This window comes from Lactuca serriola, chromosome 8, assembly GCF_051521515.1.
Source record: "Lactuca serriola cultivar US96UC23 chromosome 8, Lser_US96UC23_V15, whole genome shotgun sequence".
Lineage (NCBI taxonomy): Eukaryota > Viridiplantae > Streptophyta > Magnoliopsida > Asterales > Asteraceae > Lactuca > Lactuca serriola.
The window spans coordinates 286,038,223-286,048,658 of NC_136415.1; the positions used below are offsets into that span (position 1 = coordinate 286,038,223).

The 10,436-nt window shown below is 36.8% G+C and overlaps 1 pseudogene; it reads right to left on the reverse strand.

Annotated features, from left to right (window-relative positions):
* Positions 1 to 1,893: 1,893 nt before the first annotated feature.
* LOC145068155 (MLO-like protein 14) lies at positions 1,894 to 5,564 on the reverse strand (annotated as a pseudogene).
* Between the last annotated feature and the right edge of the window lie 4,872 nt (positions 5,565 to 10,436).

The following is a 10,436-nucleotide window of genomic DNA, read 5'->3' on the forward strand; positions in this document are numbered from 1 at the left end:
TACTGTTTGAGATGTTAATAGTATTGGATTGAGAATCGTCCATGCTTGATCGTTTAACCTGTTATAAGATCAGACTTTGTAATACGTAATATTAGGGCAAGACGAATAAATAATGAGATACGTCAATTATGGAGTGACGTCTCAATAAATATCAATAAATGCGGAATAAACCCTAATCACTTCTTTCACAGAAGAGATGTGTATGAATTACACAGTCTCCTGCTTTGATACCAATTGATGAGTTAAGAAACTCTTTGATCGTTTAGATCTTTGAACAGGTTAATAACAAAAACGTTAAACAGTAATATCAAGCACAAGAATGAATCAAATTATGTCGAATGATTCAATAGATCCAAGCCTCAGCAGAGCTCGATAAAGAACTTCCGCTGTAGAGTCTATTAGGGTTACAAACGATAAAGATAATATGTTTAAATAATCGACTTCTAAATCTTTCGTACTAAGATGCATGCAAGCATCTATAAATACTAAACCCTAGAAATAACTCACGGATGGACACGCCCAATCCGGAGACTAAATGGACTAAAGAGCGAGCCCAAGATGCAACACCTTTCAGTACCCAACATACACATAATATATAACTAATATTTAAACAACCTTCGGACGGGTACCCGATATCCTATCAGGCCACACCCAAATCGAGGAAAAGGAAACAAGGTGGATAGCCTTCCTAAGTCTTTTAAACATTACTTATATAACTATACATATAGAGGCATGCAATTGATAATATAGAAGCATAAAATAAGTTTTATAAAACCTTTGAATATAATTATTATCTAAGAAAAGATCGACTTGATGTCAATCTATAAAACGGGTTGAAGGCATGGGTTTGATAAAACAGTTTAAGTATAAGGAAATGGTTGGAGGAAACACAATTATAAATGAGTTTGAAATGAAACATACAGTGTAAAATAAGGAGCTTTAAACATATAAAACGTTTATGAATAGCATGTGAAGAAAACTGTTTGGTAAGACGGCTAATGAGTAGCAAATCATTTAAATGCTGCTTATTAATCACATGTGATTGATATAATAACTAGCATGATTCTACTTGTATCCCCCCCATAAAACATTTAAAAACATTTAAATCATTGATTAAGGGGTATGAACTCACCTGTTGTGGGTGATACAGATGAACTGAAGAGGTAGGACTGCTAGGTGTTAAGTGAAGTCTTGAACACAATCTATGATCCTAGTTAACATCACTACTAGAAAAACAGCCTTTTACGACGCTCATTGCGCCTCGTAAAATGCTCAGACGACGCGCAAATGCGCGTCAAGGAAGACCATGTCATAAAGAGAGACAACGCGCATTTACGACGCTCATTTACGACGCTCGTTTATGACACGCAATGCGTATCAAGGAAGGCCCTGTCATAAAGGAAGACGACACACATTCACGTGTCCTAACCTTACGACGCGCGTGTTTATGACACGCAATGCGTATCAAGGAAGCCGTTGTCAAGAAAGGCCATGTCATAAATGAAGATGACACACATTTTTGCGTATCGTAATTTTAAATGTTTAAAAAAATATTATTAATAGATTTACTAATATTCAAATTAAATTTGTAATTAATGTCTCATAATAGAAAATAAAACATTATATACAGAAAATACATTCAATTGCATAAAATTTAGTGTCATACAAATAATCGTCCCATGGAAAGATAAAACAAATGAATAGAAGTTGTAACAAAAAATTTCAAAATAATTAGATACAAGAAATATGAAAAACTTGAAATCCCTGAGATTAATAGTTCTAACAGAAACTTCATGTGAGATACATACAGTTGGACCAGTAAGCAAGGATGTTCCTGAATCCACAATAGTAGCACAAGAACACGTATACATCTTCTGCTACTGTTGAAGGTTGTCATGATAGCTGTTATGATTTAAGCATATATAAAAAAAACCAATAAGTGACTATGAGAAGTTAGATAGAGACAAATCCAATTTAAATGGACGAATGAGAAACAATGGACTTTAAAAACTTACATGTAACACAATGATCAAAGGCTTCATGGTATGAAAAGGATACATATACACACATGTTGGTACCGGCTCACGGAGCTCTAATTCCTCAACAGATATGACCGTGCTTGTATCCGTGTGAACCATTGAATCATCTCCATATATGCCTAACCACCTTCTCCTTCTCCTTGCATCCTTTCCCCATCCATGGATTGTATCTCTTATACTTTGTGGAATTAATGTTGCCTTGTAATTCGTGCCCATCTGTGTACAATAATACACTGTTCATGTTACTGTATCCCATATCATTGTGACACTGTCATATAAGTGTCTGTATATGTCGGAATGTTGGAGTCTCCCACATCTTTTTGGATATTTTCATGAAAAAATCATACCTGGGTAACTAGGGCGTAGAGTGGTGGGGTGATATAGCTGCATAAGAATTGGCCCACAAACCTGGATAATGGAAACAAGAGATAAGAATACTGAGAGGTTTAATTTTGTATGAAATTCGTGTCAAAATTGAAAGGAACTTCATTCAAACCCTAAAAACAAGTGTATGTACACGAGCATGTGGTTCTTGATGAAAAAATCATTATAATTGAATTTCCAGTAGAATAACAATAGTGCATAGTTGATGTATAAATATATAATGCCAACTTTTGAGATGAAAATATGTTAGGGGATTAAGTAGAAGAAATTACCCAGAACCAAAAGAAAGAAGCTAGCTCAAACGCTTTCTACATACGAATTGATCATGAGTTATGAAGTTGTTTTACTAGCCCTAAAAACAAACACTTGATGGAAATGAAGAATCAAATGGAAGGAAACTACACAAACCTGGAAAAGATTAAAATGGATTAAGTTGAGCAAAAGTTCTGGCTTTTTAAACCAAAAGAGTTCATCTCGAGGCTTTAACCTTTTTTCAGCAAAGAAGCCTCCTGTATTTGCAACACTTTCAAGTGCCAAAGTAGCATTAACATGTTGCAGTTTGGTCCCCACAAGCTAACAATGATAAAAGTGACTTCTTACAGTAATAGGAATGATAGCAATCCAAAAATAAAGATTCGATCCTGCAAGCAAGGTACAATTATTTATTCACACTATGCAAAAGACGTGAACGCCCTCACCATTGAAAATTACCCTAGAAAGCTTGTTCAGTATAATATTAATACCTTTTATGTTAAAGAGCATAAAGGCCACCACAAATCCCCATAGTGGACCACCGCAAGGAATCAACAAAGCATCTTTATATTAATGAAAAAGAGTAAGAAATAAAAAAAATTACTACAGATGTGAAAGTTCCTTACCTTACTTCAACTCTTCTTTGAAATTCTTCTTCCATGGATCGAATCATATAACTGTGAAAATCATATTTTGATGTGAGGTTGTGGTTCTGCCAATAACAAGAAAAATAAATAACCATGAACAATAATTTCAAGGTAACAGATTCAACAATAAGGTTTATATATGGCATAATTTGAACACCTATATTGCAATTTAATTAAGGGGACTCAACTTAATATATTACAAAGTTATAGGTGTACTACAGAAATATACAATTTAAACAACTTAGCATAAGTTAAGGTTCCATACCATTATGAAGGCTTTACGCAGAGTAAGGTAATCTGCACGAACAACAGAACGCCCAAATTGTATAAAAATACATATCTGTAAACCAATTTAAACAAAAAATATATGGATCATAGTCAATGTAACTAATTTCTTGTAAGTTATAATGATTGTTAATGGGAAAATAAGGATATAAAAATGTAATGTACTTACCATCCAAGTAACTAGAACATTTGTAAGCAAAGAGTTGGATGAGTTGAATTTGACCATAGTTGACTGCCTCCGCATTGTCTCATCTCTTGATGTTTCTGCACAAGTAAACAAGTTGTTACTAAATAACATCATCTAATATGATTAAAAACAAAAACAATTATTATATTCAAGAATGATTATTAATTAGATATATAAGTACAAGTGTATGACAAGGGTAGTTCTCTCTTTTATATGCCTTATGTATTTGTCTAGTAATGTGTGTTCTAATGAACTTATGTATAGGAGGGACGACATACCTGTTAATTTTGATAGTTTTACAACAGCTACTGCATGCTGTTAATTTCCACGCCCATTATGTTTTCCACATTTCCCAAAGATACAAAATTTTTAAAAAATAGGTAAATTAGAATTTTCATATCACTTTTGTAACAAAATGTATCACGAGAACCAAATATGCAAGAAACTAAAACCAGAAGGAAAGATAAATAAAGATTTCCATAGTTGTGCTCCCATACCATTTCTTGCAAATTACAGGGAGCAAAACTGTAATTTTGTCATGAAAAAAAGTAAATCAAAACCCTCTCCATATATAACATTTTAGGTCTAAATAAAATCAAAACAAACCAGCTAATAGAGAATTTATTAATTTGTTAATTGATCATGTAGTTGATGTGGATAAAAACATGATCAGAACACGCATATTCATAAGTAATTAAGTAAACCGAGTAATTAAGTAAACACACCCACAATAAAACTAATTATTCCATTAATAATGAACATAGAATAAATAAGTTGGCCTCCCTCCCCTATTCAAGTATTATTGTAACAAAGACAACACAATAAATAATAAGCTTAAACATACACTACCTAAAAAATATAAGAAGAAAAAGAAGAAAAAAAATATCAGTGTTTCTAACAAACATGAAACTGACCTGCTGCATTGCTGACAAAATCGTCTTCTGCCACTTTTCCCTTCCCATATTTCCAAATCGTCTTCTGTTATAGGGTACACTTGGCCTCCAAGATTTAAGTTAAGACCTCCAACTTCATCATCATCAAGAATCACGTGATTCTTGTTATAATTAGAAATAGAAATATTACTTTATTAACATTAGTTATAATTTATACACACGAATAAAAGAAACACGGATGATTTTTGTTTATTTTCAGTGGTAAAGAAAACACGTAGTATAACTTTTGTGTGTGAAACTTAAATACTGCAACACGTCCAGCACGTAGTTTAAAGATGGTCCAACACGGTTTTCTGTTGAACCGTGTGGAAAGGAACACAACATATCTTAATCATCATAAAGCAGTCAAGTTGACAACATGCAATTGCAGAGATACATAAATCACATGCTTAATTCTTTACTTGTAAAAACACATAACTTAACAGGTACTCAGTAAAAGTTACTACTGATGTCACTTTAGTTTGGACTCAAACAAGAGTCCTCTTCAGGTAAAACAATCTATAAGTCCTGAATGTTACTACGCATGATAACACATAACTATAATCCTTAGAACGTAAGAGTACTTCGTAATATGAATATCCACATTTTCAAAATGGAATCATAGTTTTTTAAGCTTGACTAATTTAGCTCAGTTTCACAAGGCAAATTGAAGCTTTCAAACTATGATCTGCATCAGGCAAAAAAATAAATAAATAAACCACAAAGCTAAAACAATCAAGAATTGAAGTACCTCTGATTTAGCACCGGTGTATTTCTCAGCAGCATCTGAAGTTTCTGGAACCTCAACGGCTGCATCTGAAGATTTGGAGTATATCATTCGTAAAGGCGTCGCTCGCTAGGGTAAAAAACTCGAACAGCCAATGTTAATTGCTTTGACCCATTTCTCGATTTCAACATCGTTGTCGGCATCTTCTAGAGGTTTACTCGAATTCTGTAACCCTAAAAAACCTAATCTCGAGAGGCTTTCTTCCAAAAACTCCCTCTGGCAGGTGCTGTAAGCAAGCGAGCATTCTTTTCCGTAGCCGGCAGCGACCATCCTTTTTGCGATTTCGTGCAGATCGTTGATTGAACTATACGGGAGCGCCTCGATCATGATGTTATAGTCCGACACCAGATGAGCCACCGGAATCTCCACATCATCGAATCCGTCATCTTCATCATCGTTAGAATCTAAGTAACCACCAACACCACCTCCGACAGCATTATCGGAAGATTCAGCACCGCCACGTCCGATTAAGTCGCAAAGCCCTTAATCTCCTAGTAAGTTTGACATAGGTATAATGTAACGAGCCCTAAATCATATTCTTGTGAGCTTGAGGAGTCGGAGGTAAGAGGTTTCACCTCGGTGAGGTGAGGTGAGATGAACTCGAGGTCGCCATTGGGAAGAGTTGAGCGGAGGTCTCCGGAGGTAAGAGGTGAGCGGAAGTGAGCAGATGTAGCGATCCTTTTGAAAAAACCCTAAATCCCTTATGATTTTGTTATAAGATGAACAATATGCGCAGTATGAGGCTAGAGGAGGCAACGAGGATTAGAGGCGGTGGATGTGGGTGAGGGTCGGGGTCGGGGTGGAGTCGAGGGAAAAGAAGGCGGGGGTTTAAAATTTTTTGGGATTAAGTCGCAAAGCCCTTAATCTCCTTGTAAGTTTGACATAGGTATAATGTAACGAGCCCTAAATCATATTCTTGTGAGCTTGAGGAGTCGGAGGTAAGAGGTTTCACCTCGGTGAGGTGAGGTGAGATGAACTCGAGGTCGCCATTGGGAAGAGTTAAGCGGAGGTCTCCGGAGGTAAGAGGTGAGCGGAAGTGAGCAGATGTAGCGATCCTTTTGAAAAAACCCTAAATCCCTTATGATTTTGTTATAAGATGAACAATATGCGCAGTATGAGGCTAGAGGAGGCAACGAGGATTAGAGGCGGTGGATGTGGGTGAGGGTCGGGGTCGGGGTGGAGTCGAGGGAAAAGAAGGCGGGGGTTTAAAAAAATTTGGGATTTCATTTTCCCTCTAAAGGGAGGCGCGCTTCTTAAAAAAAATATAAAGCGACATTCATAGAGGACGCACGTATTACATAAAGTGCCCTCCGTGTTTTTTTTACAATAGACACTAATTTAAGGGCACGCAATAATGCGTGACCTAAATCCTTAAATTTTTTGAAGAGATGACACTTTTTTAATGTTACTCTCTTTTGCGTAACGTAAATCAATGAGTGTCGTGGTTTGCGCGTCGTAAAAGGCTATTTTTCTTGTAGTGCATATAATTTCACATATATGTAACAAATTAGTCTATAAACAACTAATAAACAAGTCAAGACACCCTAGGACATGCTAAATACCTTTATCAAGTGTTATTAGCCTCTAAGATTGCATCTAAGTGTTTGTAGGGTAAGATATTATGTGTAGGGCTCAAGGAAAACTCCATAAGGGAGTTCACGACCCTAATGACACTACCAAATGAGTTTACGGTCGTAAACTCATGAGTTTACGGCCGTAAGCTCATACTTAGGTTACCATTTGATGTTTGATGCTCTATAAGTCCCTAATAAGCATTTCTACTTAATGGCTTGGTCTATGGAAGAGTTTAGGGCATAATATAACTCCTTTTGGGAGTTTACGGCCCTGGGACCATATCCCTTGGAGATTACGGGCGTAATCTCCCTTGGGAGGATGTTTATGGTGTTTTCAAGTCTCTAAATTAACTAGGAACTAAACTAGTCTTTTGTACTAGGCTTTAGAAGGGTTTATGGCACCATTTGGCACCATTTTATGGAGTTCACGGCCCTAGAACATCTTGGGTCGTGAACACCTTACTCTTGGTGTTATAAGTGTGTTTGCTAGTCCTAAACTCATTTAGGTACATGTCCAATTTAGTCTCTTGGCTTAAGGAGGGTTTTTAAGGCATTTTGGCACATAAAAATGGAGTTCATGGCCCAAGAACTTCCTTGGCCGTGAACTCACTTTCACCCTTGATTCTTAATTGTTTTGGTGGTCTAAACATGTAATGGTAGTCCCTATGTTGAGTTCTAAGGCTTTGAGGGACATTGGGACACTTTTGGCCCTTAAAATGGAGTTTACTCCCCCAAGTGTTCTTGGGCGGTAAACTCCTGAATCTTGGGGTTTTGATATGATTTTGATGTTTCTAAACACAATCTAAGTTATATAATACAACTAGATAGAAGTACTCATGATTTGGGATGAAAACCCGAAGATCCGTGAGAGAGAATTTGGATTTTCTCTAATTGGAAATGTAACTAATGAATTATTTGTTTCAGATTTCTATATATAGTCCTGAGATTTTTGACAGAAAATATTTTTATTCCCGGAATGAACTCTAATATCCTAGAGTATTGGAATAACCGTGTTGCACAAAACCCTAGTGCATCCACTCTCCTGATATCTCCTTAAGTGCTAAACCTGAAATACTCAAAAGTCTGGAAATTCTCTGTAACTGTTCTAATCTTCTACTGAATTGATATGGTTTGTTCAGAATGGAAATTTCGGGTTGTCACACACATTCACATAAACGATGAGGTAGACTATATTATGATAATAATAGTTATACAGGGGAAAAACCTTCATTTTTACAGAGGTTCAAACCTTAAAAACAATCGGGTCATGGTAGAAGACTACTTTTTATACTAGTAGGAAATATGGGATTTTCTTGGGTTTTCATACTTATACAAACTTTTTCTCAAACAATAACAAGTCTTTCATTACAGTTTTTTTACAAATCAATGACACTAAAATACTTATGAATTCACCAGCTTTATGCTGATATACGCTTTCAAAATAACATGTATTCTCAGGTCACCAGTAGACAGGTACGATGACCAGGTTTTGAGAAGACGGAGCTATCAAGACTCGTCTTTTATTTTGATTACTAATTTTCATGTCTTATTCTATGAAAGAACACACATCTATTAAAATCTTACTATTAATGCAATGTATGATATTGTTGCTTGTTTACTACTTTACACTGTTGTGATACTTTACATGACGTCCTCTGCCCCATAACGTTTCCGCCATTCTTGGTTTTGGGGTGTGACAAATGTTCCAGTTGTTGTAACTTAGCCATTGGCAAGCTCGCTAGTGAGCGTGACAAGGTGTCAGACCCTGGAGGATATGATTTCCAAGAAGTTGCAGATGCGAGATCGGTTTGGAGCACTTTGAGAAGTGAGGTTCGTGCCAGGTGTGTATAGTAGAGGGTCCCGGGAAGAGACCCATGACTTCTGATCATCAGGTGAAAGGCTAGCAGAGCCAGAGTTAGTGCAACACGTACAAGAAAGTGCACAAGGAAGTTTGTCACTCCAAGGGTTTAGGCTGCTACAGGTGTGGCAGGGTTGATCATGTCAGCTGAAAGTGATCAGTATTCCTCCAGATGTTGCGGGCATGTCATCTTCTACTGCTATTAGGTGGATGTTGGGAATAGGTATCGCTTTGGAATTGTGAGTGAGTTTGAATAAGTCAGATCTCGGGTCAGTTTTCTGCTAATGTTTGGGTTATCAACGATCATATATGCCATCCTGCATGCCGAAAAGTCCTCGATGAACCCACAGAGGGACGCATCTTGTGAAGTAGGTTCCACGTGTATCGTTATCATTCTGGATCTTTGTCGAGATTTGTGCAAGATTATTATTTGGGTGATCATTGGTCGAGAATTAGTGGGATGGTTCTCCAGTGAAGTTAGAGTTCAGTGATTCTATCATTTGTTCATATATGGTCGACATTTGCCTATGGAAGAACTTTGGAGTTCAAGGCACTATTGTTGCTAAGACATGATTAGATGCAGAAGTAGTTGGTCTTTGGATGTTCAAGAGAATTGCATTTCTCGCATGGGTTGTGTTCGGTTAGAGTTCAGTGATACTGCAAGAATGAAAGTGGGAATAAGGATTCGTCAGCCAGAGTGAAGATTAAGGCCTTCAGTTGACATCATGAGAGATGGAACGATGTGTTAGACTGTACCAGATTTCAAGAGTAATCTTCAAGATTTCAGTGGATGGGCGATCTTAAGGTTTAACTGGTAATTGATCGTTAGCATTGGTAAGCTCAAATTGTCAGCATTGGACTATTAGGAAGTAAGAAGGATTGAGAATTCTTCAATTCTTGCTTACCGTGAATATTTAGTCGAATCTAAGTGGGAGAGAAACTTTTGTAAAGTTCTCTAAATGTGAATTCTGGTTGCACGAGGTGCAATCTCTTGGGCACCTTGTCAACCAGAAGGGATATTCTGGGCGATCCGGCCAAGATAGAGGTCGTGATGCAGTGGGAGATTCCGAGTTCTCCATCAGAGATTTGGAATTTCCTGGGTCTAGCGGGTTATTACCTGAGATTTATACGGGACTTCTCCGAGATTGCGGTTCCTTTGACCCGACTGACCAAGTAGTCGGTGGATGACGTCATGTCAAGTATCACAACATATATAGTATAGTAATCAAAGTACAACAACCATTGCATTAATTGTAATAGTTTTACATAAGTTACATTTCATAGCAACATCAAAGTAATACAAGTAATAATATAGGTGCAGCTTGGTACTAGGCGGTCTCCACAAAAGCTCCTGGGATGTACCTGTCTACCGCTGACCTGAGAATACAAGTTATTTTGAAAGCGGGTATCAGCATTTTTATAAATGCTGGTGAGTTCATAAGTATTTAGTGTCATTTGTGTAAGTAAGTATTTTTATTCAAAATAACTTTA